Source organism: Archocentrus centrarchus, chromosome 13 (assembly GCF_007364275.1).
Source record: "Archocentrus centrarchus isolate MPI-CPG fArcCen1 chromosome 13, fArcCen1, whole genome shotgun sequence".
Classification (NCBI taxonomy): domain Eukaryota; kingdom Metazoa; phylum Chordata; class Actinopteri; order Cichliformes; family Cichlidae; genus Archocentrus; species Archocentrus centrarchus.
The window spans coordinates 20,331,581-20,345,777 of record NC_044358.1 but is presented as its reverse complement, the minus strand read 5'-3'; the positions used below and the strand labels follow the sequence as shown (position 1 = coordinate 20,345,777).

The following is a 14,197-nucleotide window of genomic DNA, read 5'->3' as shown; positions in this document are numbered from 1 at the left end:
ATGTGCTGGACTGCCTCCGGGGCACGTTTGCACAGCCTACAACTTGGGTCCAGTCAGTTGTAGAAGACTCCTGCCTCTATGGTGTTGCTTAGCATCTGCTCTTGTGCTCTGGGCCTGGATAGGTCTGCCTCAGATGTTGGGGGACCAGCAAGAATAAGACATAAACTGCTGTATCCTGTAGTAAAGTGCAATGTTTTGTTGATAGGTCCATCCACCCATTAAAATCTCCTTATGCAAACTGTCACTCTATTATAACATCACCTCAATCTCTCCCATTGCTCCCATTATAATTACTACAGCCTCTAGAGGGATTTGTAGCTTGAACATAAACATATGTCTATTGAGTCACTCGCTGAAATGAGTGATGCCGTCTTTCTTCAAGAGAAGACAGCCTGGATGGATTACATGCATGCATTGTTTTCCTGTGAATCATTTGTGCGTGTGAAGACAATCTGTATTCAGCATGGGAATAACAGACTCTACTACTAATAATAAAAATTATTATACAGAGAATAATTACCGTATGGAAGGAGAATAAATGATTGCTACTGGGGGGGAGAAATGGAGTCTGATTACATATTTTAACACTAGAACACTAACGTCGGGTGATTTTTCAGCCATGGGATTTTAGTCATGTGATTTTCATTGTGTTGCTGCTGTCTGAGTTGCATGCAGAATTCACATAGTCAAAATTATTTATTTTATAGGGATCATTTCTCCCCTCTCAAAAAAAAAAAAAAAAGCTATTTTATGTTTATCTCTCCTCCCACAGTTGTCAGTGATGCTGGGAGACTGTGCCTTCACTGGACAGGGCTCACTTGTACCAGGAATCAATGTACTGAAAAACAAGTTCCCAGTCCCATTATTTATTTATTTTTTAATGAGTTTTTTCATTAACAATTCCCTAATTTTTCAATAATTTTAGAGCCTTTTTATAGGCTTTCGATTTCTTTTTTCTTTTTTTTGTTAGATGCTGTATAGGGAGAAATAAAAGAAGAGCACTTCATATTTTTCACGTATTGTTGAACCTTAATATATTTTGATGGGAAGTAATAGTGTTACAAAACTGCACATTAGTGTTCTAGGGTTAAATAAAGTATCAAAATATGTCACAAGCGCCGCAAAGTCTGCAGAATGGCACTTGCTTTTTGCCAGAACTGATTGCCTGATAGGCCATTTCCCAGTGTCGTGAACATGCATCTGCAGAAAGTGAGAGAGCCCTCAAACAGTAAAGACAGCTAGTCGTGGAGATGTGAGTGTTCAAACCCAAAGAAATGCTTCACAGAGAGAGCATTCAACCATCCTCCCTTTTCCTGGCAGTCACTACAGCAAACCTCACATCAGCATGAATGAAGGAACAGCAGTGAAGAAAAATGACATGCTGAGCTTTCTGGAAGGAGATGTCCTTCATGGGCTACAATACAGCAAATGGTGTTATTATCTATGACCACTGCATTCTGTTATTCCTCTCTCATCCCCTTTCCTTGTGCCAACACTGTGATGAAGAAGGAGCTGTACTTCACCGTGTTATTTACATGTTGCTGTAATAATCCTATGTGCTCCTTCCCCTTCACATTCATTTTGATATTCTACAATATTTACGATTAGGGGCTTAGCAGTGCATACACGGTACAGGGAGAGAGTAATGAATAAATTAAGCATTAGAGTGAAGGAACAGATCTACTCAGAGGTCACATGTATTTTGCTGCCATTTTAAAACAGGCAGATCGCAGAGGAATACGGCAGAAGAATACGTCCAGTCAGACGCAAGTGAGCAGCTGTAAATGGGCGGCTGTCAGGGAGCACCTGAATAATTTATAGCTCCTCTTGTGCTGCACAAACAGAGGCGGCTTATTTCAAACAAAGGGAACATGATTTCTGTTATGAATTTCTGTTATGCTTTGTCTCACCCCATCAGGTTTGTACTTCACATTTTCATCTGCATTAGATTTTCTTTTATCGGATCTATCAAACTGCTGACATGCACTTGTAATCGATGCAGCTGTGCACGCTTCCTAAGCAAAAAAAGGCTCGGTCAGGCTTTGGGTCGGAGAGCAAGAAAGCCACATGTCAGGGTGCTCTTAATCTTTGATCCAATCTATCTCTCATTTTCCTGCAGCCTGAGACGTCTGTCTCCGGAGATGCCAGGTCTGACACAATTCTCCTGAGAAACTCACAGCATGAACCGTTAAACATGGCGCTCTTGTAAGACATCATACTGAGAGGCTGATTGCCATTTCTTACCAACTCCACCAGCACAGGTTAACACATTTATTATCTGTTCTATATTCACTGACAAATGTTTAAAAAGTCAAACAGTTGAGATATTTGCACAGTTAAAAGTCCTAAAGAATTTCTTTTTCCACATTTTGGACCGTGTATACCAACATATTGTATTTCTCTGTGGTTCTGATCTTAATCCAAGATCCCTGAACCCAAGTTCTCTCACCGGCAGCAAGCTCAAGTTACTATCTGACTTATACTCATTACACAGTAAAGAGGCAGACTGAAAGTAAGAGATAGGAATTATAAACAGCATTATTCAAACATCAGCCTGCAACCTAAAAATGCTTTTTTTGTGTTTTTGCTGTAACTATTGTTGTGACTGTAATGCCACTCACAAACCGCTATAATTCCTAAGTGCTTTGTGATGTTAAGTCTTGACTCACTGGATGTGTGTGTGTGTGTGTGTGTGTGTGTGTGTGTGTGTGTGTGTGTGTGTGTGTGTGTGTGTGTGTGTGTGTGTGTGTAAGTAATTTCTTTAGTTGTTTTTCTAGCTTCAGCTGCATCTTCCTGTATATGCGTTGACATTGTTTTGTCTGCTTCTTGTACACTGTGTTTGTGTTTGCTGCTTTCAAGGAACATCATCAGCCTGCCTAGATTGCAGGTGATAATAATGTCACTGGGAGCATCTTACCCATTTACATCATATTGATTTCAATTAAATGAGTGCTGGCCCCGATGAATGAATGCAGAAAGAGAAAAAAAAATCAGACCTGTTATGCAGATTTGTCTTGTCTGTTTCAGGGCAAGCCCCCCCCTCACTTTCCAACTCCAAACTTTACTGCAAATACAACCAACATATTCTTTGTGACACACCATAAGGCTTCACCATTATAGGGCATATCCCTCGCCAGAAGGCGTTCTCAACCTGTATTCTTGGTTTGTCCTTTACTGTCGAATTTTGTGACAAATGTTTTGTATTGTTTTGTGTAATTTCCAAAAACAACTGAAAGAGCACTACTTTTGTGAGGATGGGAAAGGTCAGCAGAAACAATAAACATCTTTGCAATTGATTTGCTAATTAGTTGCCAATTAAAGTGACCACATTCCTAATCATGTAAAACGCTCTGTGGCAAAGAGATACTTACTCAGCATCTGCTCTAGTTTTCCTGCTGGCACTTGCTGCTTCTTTTGAGGCTATTTTCGAAGGGGACATTTTAAAGGGGGCATGTAGTGTATATTTCTAGGGCTATGATTTTATTCTGGAGGTCTAACGGCATATTTTTTTGCATGATTTACAGTTCATAAACTCCAGATCTGTATTATGTTGCTCTCTTTATTGAGCCCCTCAGGTCAGTTCCTATCTGAAAAATAAAGTTTAAGGTCCTGTCTCCTTCCTCTTCATGAGATCACTGTGTTCTGACTGGCAGGCTAAGAAAAGATGGCAATGGAAAGCTCACAAAACAAACAATAGTAGCTGGACTTCCCCCCCTTTTTTAAACTACTCTTTACTGAACACATGACCATCTTATTTATATATTATATATATATATATATATATATATATATATATATATATATATATATATATATATATATTAGGGATGCGCCGATCCGATATTCAGTATCGGTATCGGTCCGATACTGGCCTAAATTACTGGATCGGATATCGGAAAGAAATAAAAAAATGTAATCCGATATATTAAATAACGTTTCGCTCACATTAGCTGCATTACAGGGCTCAGTCGTCTTCTTCTTCTTGTGGGTTTGCGGTTGACCAAACCAGCTTAGAGCTGCATTACCACCACCTACTGGAATGGAGTGGGGGATCAGGAGTTAGAAAACAACCCCCTCAGATGCTCCGTCGCTGCGACGGATTCCCTTTGACACTGAGCGATCATCGCTGACATGTTTTTCCGCCTCCACTGCTCTCTGCCTTGTTTGTGTGTTGTGCTCGCTGTTCTGAGAATCAGCTATTTTTTTCTCTACTTCAGCTCCCGGACATACTGCTAGCGAGCACAGCTATTAGCACTAGTGACCGTCCGGTACCAGAAGGACCCCTTCGCCGTCAAAATATTTTTGATACTTTAATCCCTGATTTGTGACTAAATATAGACCTGCAGTAGAAACATATTTAGGAGAATGCTTGTAAATATAAAGCATTACAAGATTGCGCTCACGCAGCCCCTATTTTTCACGTGAACACTGATGACGCAACAGCAGCAGTCAGCTGATTTACGTGCAGTCTGTCTGCACAAGCGGAAAGAGGCGGAGCCGGCGCGCTCAGATGGAGCAGAAGGAAATGTTTTTCTAGTGTCCAAAAGAAGCCTTTCGTCCCTGTAACCTCCATTAAACCTTTACTGAGAAACAGCTGGAGATCCTTCATCAACCACCTGATCAGTAAGTGAAGAAATCCACCCTGTTTGTTTCACACAGGGAAAAACTGCAGTACGGAAGTTAAAATATGCAGATGAACTGTTAATATGAAAAAAAGTATTTCTTATCCAGTTACTTGGGTAATCAATATAAACAGAATACACAATTGCTAAAATAATCGATAGTTGCAGCCCTAATGAAATTTGCAACATGCTTCTCACACAGAAGCAACAGGATTCAGGTGATAGTTATTGTTGTAAGTAAGTAAAGTTTATTTATATAGCGTTTTTCACAGACAGAAAAGCGCTGTACAATAATTAAAACACAATATCACCCCCCCCCCACCCCACCCTCAGAAAACACTATGTTAAAAACATAACATTACCATATTAAAAGAAAAAGAAAGTCAGAAACCAACTAATTTTTAAGTGATGCCACAGAGTCAGCTAAATGGAGCTGGAGTAGTAAACAGTTCCAGAGCTTTGGTGCCACTGCCTAAAAAGCTCTGCCCGCCCTGGTCCTTAGTCTTGTATGTGGGACAACTAAAAGACTGATTTTGTTGTGTGAGAGACTGTTGACTTCTTTTTTTTTATGTTTTTAAATGCCTTGATCAATTTTAAATATCGGATTTATATCGGTATCGGCCGATATCCAAATGTAAAATATCGGTATCGGACATAAAAAAGTGGTATCGTGCCATCCCTAATATATATATATATATATATATATATATATATATATATATATATATATATATATATATATATATATATATATATATATTTTTTTTTTTTTTTTTTTTTTTTTTTGAGCCAGAAAATGCTGGATAGAGAAAGGAAGAAAAGAAGCACAAACAGCTGCTTTGGGCATGTGTCAACAATTGGACGTTGGATGGGTTGAAGCAGAGGGGAACCTGAGCAGGCTGCTGCCTTATAACATAGACCTGACATTGTAACACTATATAAATCTTAGAAAATTGTGTTTCTGGATGTCCCTTTTGAAAGAAACCTATTGTCATGTACAACTACGGTATCAGGCCAGCAAAGCCAGCAGTATAACTCTAGGATATGTAAACACAAACAACCAATGCCTCCAGGAATACAATTATTATTTGAATCTAAACAGCATTGCTGATTATGTTTTTCAGCCTTGATGACCTGACTAAGTGATTTCTATGAAAACAATCATAATATACACTCATTGCCACTTTATTAGCCTTACGAGTATTGGGTTGGACCTCAGAACTGCCTTAAGTCTTCATGGCATAGATTCAACAAGGTGTAGGAAACATTCCTCTAGTCCATATTAACATGTTACCGCACAGATGCTGCGAATTTGTTGGCTTTACATGCATGATGCGAATATCCCATTCCACCACATCCCAAAGGTGCTCTATTGGATTGAGATCTGGCAACTGTGGAGGACATTTAAGTATCATTTGTGCAAAGAAAATATCCCCCACACCATTATACCACCACCTGCAGCCTGAACAGTTGATATAAGGCAGGATGGCGCCATGCTTTCATGTTGTTTAGACCCCATCAGCTGAATGCCACAGCAGAATCTGACACTCCTTTCACCTCTTTTCTCTATTCTGATACTCAGTGTGAATTTCAGCAGGCCATTTTGGCCATGTCCACATGCCTAAATGCTGCCTTGTAATTGGCTGATTAGATATTTGCGGAAACGAGCAGGTGAACATGTGTACCTAATAAAGTAGCCACGACAGCAAACTAAACATGTAGCATGAATTTTTTGTTTTGTTTTGTTTTGTTTTATGAAGATGGATTTCTAATGTAATCAGTGATTTGTTACTTCATAAATATGGGTACTGTACATGTTTATATCTTTCCGGCAGCTGAAAGTTTACATTTGCAAAGAGTTTCCTACAAAATCAATACAGGCTACATAAATAGACATCGGTAGCTCTTTGCAAAGGTTTAAGTCACTAGAAGTGTATGTTCCTTTTTATTTACTATTTAATTTGAGATTTAGAGAAAAACTATTATTATGTGTCCATCCCTTGGCTTTTACATATCACTAGTAGTTCAAGGTGTTTTACATGTAGGAGAACTTGCCAGAGTTCTTCTGTGGATTTAGGTTGTCTCAGTGTCTTTGTTTAATCTCAGACTCCATGTTGCTGACATCCAGGCACCGTGGGAACTGTTCCATCTGCTGCAGGACTCCTTGTTCTTCTTGTCACTAAAGATAGCTCTTTATGACTTTGTTTGGTTCTATGTTTTGGCTCTTTGTCATCTTGCACAATAAATCTGGGATGTTAAGATGACTCCTTGATGATGTTTCATGATGTATAAAAAAACTAAACATCTCAAATGCCTTTTGTACAACAAAGTAAGAAAATAATCACTGTTGTAGCTCACTTTACACTACAAATATGCTGAACACTGAACATTGTTTCAAAGGTTAAACTATCAATAGCCCTGGATATTCCATTCTCAGTCTCTTTTTGCAGTATGTTCAGGCATCTGGAAACTAGTGCCTGTTCTCACACTTGAGAGTTAACGTGTTGTCAGAGAGGTTTCTATATTTAGAGGCACCTTCCTGAGAGGTTGGCTAACTAAAGTTGAGGAAACACACACTTCAGTTGGTGGAGAATCAGTTGGGGCAAGCTCTCAACTCACAGAACTCCGCTGGAATTTTTAAGTCAGACTTGTCACATTAAAACAATCAGACTTGGGCTGAGAGCAGCTGCTGATCCTCTGATAAAACAGGCATGCAAGACAGTGAAAGAAAGCTTGTGTTTGTACACAAGCTTTGTGTGTGTGTGTGTGTGTGTGTATATATATATATATTTATATATATATACACACACACAAACAGACTATTAATACTTTCAACTGTATAATCATGTAATAAATAATGAAAATGTAAAAAAGCTAAATCTGTCACGGCTGGTGCAAGCGAGGCAGGAAGGACCTCAAAGCAGGACGCAGGTGAGAGCTGATTTGTCGTGCAGGTTTACTGAGACCAGGCATTAAACAGAAAACAGGCGGATGGGGAGCCCGCAACAAAAAACACAACAAACTCGAAACTTGAAACTGAAAACTTGAAACATGAAAAACTCAAAAACTTGAAAAACAAAACACACAGCCGTTGTCATATACATGTGGACAAGACGAGGACCCGAACAAGGAACAGAGGGAAAACTAAGGGCTTAAATACCCACAAGGGGATTAGGGCAAGTGGAAACAACAGGGGACGACAGGTGAACCAAATGAACCAAATGACAAAGGGGAAGCAAAACTAAACACAAAGCACAGGGAACATGAGACTGTAAAAATAAAACATCAACTGACTAAACATAACAGACGCAGACCTAACACTGAAAACTTGACAAGGGCAATATTACAAAATGAAACAACAAGGGAAACCAAACCGCACACTCAAACAACAAACAGAGAAACCAAAAGAACCACCAAGAAAACAACCTGAAAAGTACAACAAAAGAAAGCTACACAAAAGAACTCAAAACGCTGGGCCACCGGCCCAGGATCATGACAAAATCAGCCAAGCTATAAATTTTATGCAGTCTTTAAATTTGCAATAAAAAGAGAGATTTACTCTGTAGTTTTTTTTTTGTTTTTTTTTTCAAAGATCCAGGAGGATTACACCCCATTTGTGGCTTGTCTTTGGGATCAGACATCAATTTGCTTCTGTGTATGATAGCAAGTCTTGCTACAACGCATATGTGGGCAGCGAATGAGAAGAATGTTTGCTCACCTCTCCATCATAATCTGTTGTTCATCAAAGAGATCTATTTTCTGCCCCCTTTGTACCTTTTCACCGGACGGCAAACTCTGACAAAGTGCCTGGATCTGTGCTTTCTAATGATGATATATGAGAGTTATCCTGAGGATGTTGTCAGATCAGGGACTGTGCTGTGGGTGTAGACCTACGGGTGACATGAGGTAGATTAAAGAAAAAAAAAAAGAAGTTCTTTCTGTAATTCAAAAAGATTACCTAGTGATAGAGTGTTACTCTCACTCAAAGAACCTTGAGGTGCTTTAACGCTGTTAAACAGACCTTAACATTGACTCTTATTAACCCTATTTTCTAATGTGTTTATCTATAAGTGAAACTAACACAACTCAAGTCATTTCCAGAGGAAGGGATCTAAGCTAGCTCTGTCATAGGTTTTCATTCACCAATAGCAGTATATATACCTTTCTGTGATAAGAAGAACATATGGTGTAATGCTGGTTAGAAAACTTGCCAGAACTGAGGTTTTTGGTGGATTTTCCAACATTTATGCAGCTGCAGAATGAAGATCAGTTTACAAATCCTTAAATACGCGCACTCTCCTTAAAATGGATTCCACTGTGTGTGAAATCTCACTGTTGTTCAGCTCGTATTGTTTTAAGACTGTGCGGTTTACAACAGCCATTTCTCAAACTGACACGGAATAAAGAAGGGTCGCGGCCTCCTTCTGTTTAATTATAGCAACTTGAGAAAAGCAGCAGAAGCCATCAAAACAGCTATTTGCAAGGAGGGAGCCTAATTTCAAAATGAGGCTGAAAAATCTATATTTTGTTGTGCTGTTATTTGGCATGTTGAATGTGTTCTCATTTCACAAGGCATTAGACTCATGTCAGCATGGTTTTGCTTTTTTCTGCTGTATAACATGAGAAAAACACAAACTGCAAAGAAATATTAAGTCTGAAATTTTGCACAGTTTAAAAAATTAGTGCAAAAGAACTCTATTTACAATAATGTGCAAAAGTCTTGCGTCACCCCTCATTTTTTTCTTTATATTTTGCATCCAAGGAGCCAGACTGTTCTTCAGGCTTTCTGGAGATCTTTCAACACTTTTCTTTGGTCATAGGCTGCTTTTTCACCCATTTTCAGTCTAGCCATTGTACTTGACTATTTTCAAAAGAATGTTTTTTTGTTGTTGTTTGTTAAGCCACTTAATATAACACTCATAACACCAAAAAGTACAGTCAGATTTTAATCCATGCAGTACTATCTGGAAATTGTCTGATTGGCAACAACTTTCACTGCTCAGTATGACAATGATGCTATCAGTTATAGACTGGCCTTCCCAGAGCCTGGACCTCAACATTACTGAAACACTGTGGAAGAGAATGGAATAAAAGGCAGCCAACATCCAAAGAAGAAGCTCTGAATGATCTTCAAGAAGCGTGGAGAACTATTCCTGAAGAGTACTTAAAGAAATGACAAGAAAGTTTAGCAAGGAGAGTTCAGGCTGTGCTGAAAAATAAAGGTGGTCATACGTTAGAACAGTACAGACTGTGTTTTTGCCTTATATATTATATTTCCTTCTATGTGTGAATAAATCATTGCACATATTTCCCATTTTCCTAGCAAAAAGACAAAGAAATGAGGAGTGGCTGAAGACTTTTGCAAAGTACTGTACATAAATACCAAAACATCTATATTGTTGGTTTTAATCCATCATTTATAAATACCTTGCTCGGGGCTGGTTAATTATATAAAGTATTATGGAAATGATTTTATTCTTTATAGAAAACACTGGGTATTTTTTTAACCTGAGGTAATGCTTATGAAGCGTTTGTCAAACTTAAGGGAAGGAGAACTGTTAAATAAGCATTTTAACAGCATCCCAAAGTATCAGCACTAATTAAACTGCACAATGATTATTTATTTACACGCTTATTTCATTTGCTGCAACCTTACATTTACACCTACTGTGTTCTCACTTAAAGTTTACTGCGTTCCTCACTGATAGCATCCTTAAACTGTCAGCAAGCAGTTGAGTATCAGTGATTAAAGGGTCACACAACTTGATTTGTTTTGACTGCTGAATTGACAATTCTGACGTTTTAAATTCTGTATCGTACAAATGCATTTGTTTAGTTCTTTGAGGATTGAGCAGTAAGAAAGCTAACCAATATATCTGCCATCATGATCCCCACTGTGGAGCTTTAAACACATGTTTTTTTGTTTCCTTTCAGAATCTTCTTTGCATTCAGTTTTCAATTTTTCAAAACTAATGCCTTCTCAGTCTATCATTATCCGCCATAGCTCAAGTTGCTTTGCAGTGCTTCTTGAAAGACTGTGCCACTGATGTGTATATATATATATATATATATATATATATATATGTATATATATATATATATATATATATATACATATATATATATATATATATATATATATATATATATATATATATATATATATATATATATATATATATATATATATATATATATATGTATATGTATATATATATATATATATATATATATATATATATATATATATATATATATATATATATATATATACACATCAGTGGCATGTATATATATATATATATGTATATATATATGTATGTATGTATATATAAAATTGTCCTTACTCTGTGCTGAGCTATGTTCTTTTCAGTTCCTCCATATAAAAGGGCTTTTAGAGGGGAAAACGAACCAAAGTACTGTAACCTGGATTTCACATGTAATAACATGTCAAAGGTGTCAAACTCATTTCCTGCACTAAGCTCGCTACCAAAGGAAACCAAAATCACCTCCCTCAGAATCTTAAGACCCTGTCGTCCACTTTGTTTTTAATTTACACCACTGAGTTAAACCTGCCCTCTGCTAAACTAAATCCCAATCACAGCCTCACAGATATTCTGCTCATTTTAAGAAATCATAAAAGGCTCTGTATCTCCTTTTATGTATTCCTAGGTAAATTAAATTGATAATGCAAGTGTTTTGACTTTAAAAGGATATTCTATTTCTATCCAAGTGCCAAATTAACTGATGGCTGCTTTGCTGTGCAGTGCTCAAACTAGACACTCCCTTTGTGCAGAACATATCCTGCAGGACTGCCAGTTCAAAGCAAGAAAAATCAATGTCCTCTCAAAGTGCCACAATATATAAACCCCAGCATTCAGAAACATGATCAGATTTAATAGTTGTTTTGTGGCCATGATATATTTCACTGACATATCATGATATGTGCATTTGCAGTGTTGTTCATTTTTGGACATTATGTCTGTTCTTGCACTGTTACATTACAGTGTATGTTAACCTTTTAGATGTCTTCCTTTCTAAAAAAAATTGTGAATGTATGACTTGATTTAGAAATCTGATTTTATTACATGTCCTCCATATATCCAGAAAATCACAAAATACAATGACAGGCCGTTCCCCTCATTCTTTCCCCATGAACCAGAAAGTCTGCCTCTGAATCAGCCAGCGAAGTTTGCAGTAGGCTGTGACGTCAAAACCAGATGAGCATAACCCCCACTAGAATAGGTCTGCCTGAGTAGGCACAGACCCTCCCTATTTTGACTGAGCGGCCGTCCAAGACTGCTATTTTCTCACCAGAGTCGCTTCTTCAAACTCTAAAATATCTCAATCAAGAGCAAAGAACATCAAATCTGTTGTTGGCTGTAAGAGTGAACACAAGAGTCTTCATGTACTCCCAGCATCTGGGGAACTAAATACAAGTGGATATTTTTTTTTTTTTATGGCAATGTCTGCACCACAGAAATCCTTATCTCACAGCCAAGAGATCTTTCAAAATTGTAATACTAAATTCTGGAAACTTGGAAAACAAAAACTGTTTTCATCAAGGCCTTTTGTTTTTTGGTGCTAGATAAACTCGGCTGGCTTTCTATGAACCCTTTACATCTGTTACTCTCTGCGCTCACACATACCTTATTTAAACACAGACAAATTCCCAGTAAAGCCTTCCTCATTTTTCTCCCTGTGGCCAGACAACAGAATTAGCAAAAGAAATGACTGAAGTGCTGCACATTTACTACATGCTAACCAGCAGTCATTTCCAAGCCATTTTCAGAGCTGCTGCTTTGCATATCCTGATTTTATAGCTGTGACATTGTATGCCAAAATTAGCATGCACGCATTGGCTATCGAATGCAAATTGAGAAAGTTAGAATCAACAGAATGTCTCAATCAGGGCTACATCAGCTACCATGTGGTCAGGTGAATGTGCTGCTGTTACCACTGGCTCATCTGCTCAAGCATCTCTTGGCTCTTGACACTCTGTTTGGAATTCATAATATTCTGTGGGACATCTGGAGCTGCAACTTGAAATACATGATCTGAGGACATGTGGGTGTAGCATTAACTTGTTAAAAAGGGGTACAGACTGAAAACTAAAGCTGTTTTCACACATGCACTGCAGCCTTGAACTTTGCTAGACATTAGCTGGAAGAGCTGTATGTGAGAACAAAAATATCAGAATCAATCTGTGTAAAGTTCGTGCGATGTCAGCTTGAGTCCATCTGTGAACAGAGTGAGTAATTGCCCAGAGATTTCACAAAGACGAGTGTGCATTCTGATGACATTTCTCTCATGTCACCTGCCCGCTCTATCCCGGTGCCCCCCCCCCCCCCCCCCCCCCCCAAATGAAAGAGTATTTCCAGTCGTGTCAACACATGGTATGTGTGAAAGGGCAATGTTGGACAGTGTCCTGTACCTGATCATTCAGACAGTTATGTGTGAAATTTATGTGTGAAAGCAGCTAAAAGCTGGGGCAGAAACCATGTTGTATAATAATAACCTTTTCGCATCTTATGACTCAAGGGGACCGCAAAGTAACAAAAACTCTGCACCTCCTTTTTTCTTTACAGGCTAAAGCCTGATACAGGAGCTTTTGCCCAAACATAGATTTTTTTTTTTTTAGCCCAAACTGGGTGAGTAATACAAAGTGGAACAAAGAACAAGATTCAGGGAAGTAAGATGTGTGGGTGCAATGGGGTGAACAGATGACTTTCACCTGGCAGTGTGAGGTTCAACTTGAGTGAAGCTAAAAGTCAGCAGCGACTTATTTTTGGCACATATGTGTGCATGCACATCTGGTGAGGGGGGCTTAGACCAGAGAGGGGATTTCAGCTTACTGAAGGTTCTGAATACTCTCTCCGCCACTGGGTAAAACCTCTTACAAGCCAAGAAGATCATGAAACTTTGATGACTGTAATAAATTACTCTAGAAGCTTTGGACCACAGATAAGACAGCGCTACTGTCAGTAAGTAGAGACCTACCAGGTGATTACTGTAAACACAGGAAACCTAATTTAGTAAGGGTATATCCAGTGACATTACTTCTTTGTGTTCACATAATAACTTTTGTTTCAGGGTATGGGAATGTTGACACACAATTACCACTGTAGTGGCTTTTCATGACATTGATGAAGCTGTTAGCAAAGGGTTGGAAAAGCCACAGCGTGTCCATTCTTATTGGACCAAGAAAGAACTTTTGCCATTGTCACAAAGGAAGCAAATGTGAAAAAAATAGAAGAAGAAAAAAAAATCTAAAGCAACGTCACAGTAAGAAGCTTGCATATTCTTTGTTTTTGCACAAAGGCATTTAGAAAAACTGGTCATGAGGAATATCCAGCTGCTCTATTTTCTGAGAGGTGATAATGTGCTCTCGCAAGACGTTTGACAGAGGAAACACACATGAGGCATGGGTTCATGCTGAGTTTATGTCATGTGAGAGTGCGGCAGTTGAAAAGCTATTTATGTGCAAACAGAAACATGAGGACAACTTGGCTTGTCTTAGAATAACAGCAACACATTATAGGCGTTCACCTGCCAGGGATCCTGTTTAAGGTGTG

The 14,197-nt window shown here is 38.4% G+C and overlaps 1 protein-coding gene across 2 annotated transcripts in view; it reads right to left on the bottom strand.

Annotated features, from left to right (window-relative positions):
• The window catches only part of LOC115789936 (leucine-rich repeat and fibronectin type III domain-containing protein 1), a 133,927-nt gene that overhangs the window by 46,759 nt on the left and 72,971 nt on the right, over positions 1 to 14,197 (bottom strand). The window lies entirely within an intron of this gene.